The sequence below is a fragment of the Cricetulus griseus genome, chromosome 5 (genome assembly GCF_003668045.3).
Source record: "Cricetulus griseus strain 17A/GY chromosome 5, alternate assembly CriGri-PICRH-1.0, whole genome shotgun sequence".
NCBI classification, from domain to species: Eukaryota; Metazoa; Chordata; class Mammalia; order Rodentia; family Cricetidae; genus Cricetulus; species Cricetulus griseus.
Window position 1 is genome coordinate 178,528,203 of NC_048598.1, and position 670 is coordinate 178,528,872.

Here is a 670-nt window from a genome sequence, read left to right on the forward strand (position 1 = left end):
CTCTCCCTGCTGACTGTAAACATCAGGTTCACATCTGACATCCTCTTTTTGTGGCTAATTTAATTTTTAATGACTTCTCTCTCTGTTCATCATGGAATTTGTACAAACTTAATCCTTTGGTAAAGTCTATGTCTGTGTGGAAATGGCGTGTTCAGCATGAGTTATTGTCTTCCACAAGAGTCCTAAGTGGAATTGCATCACCAGGAAAGTATTGAACATATGTGTCTCATCACATGATAATCTTCATGAGAAGCTAGATCTGCTCACCTAGTAAATCTCTCACACACAATTGGCCATTTTATCAAAATCTAACAGTGATTATGTTGGGTGTATGGGTGACACCTGAGTAGAGACAGAGACAGCTCATTTCTCTAAGAGCCACCAAAATTCCAGCTTTGTTCTCTGAGTACATCCCCACAGTGTACAAAAGGTGAAGAATGTCTGTCTTACCTATTTTTTATTGCTTTGATAAAACAACCTGATAAATACAGCTTACAAAGTAATCATTTAATTGCTGTTACAGTTTCCAAACATTAGTATCCAAGATATGCAAACCAAAGGCATGGTGACAGGAGCAGCAGCTGAGGGCTAACAACTTGATCCTCAAGCAGGCAGCAGAGAGGCACACTGAAAATACCATGTAACTGCAGAACCTCAAAGCCTTTTACCC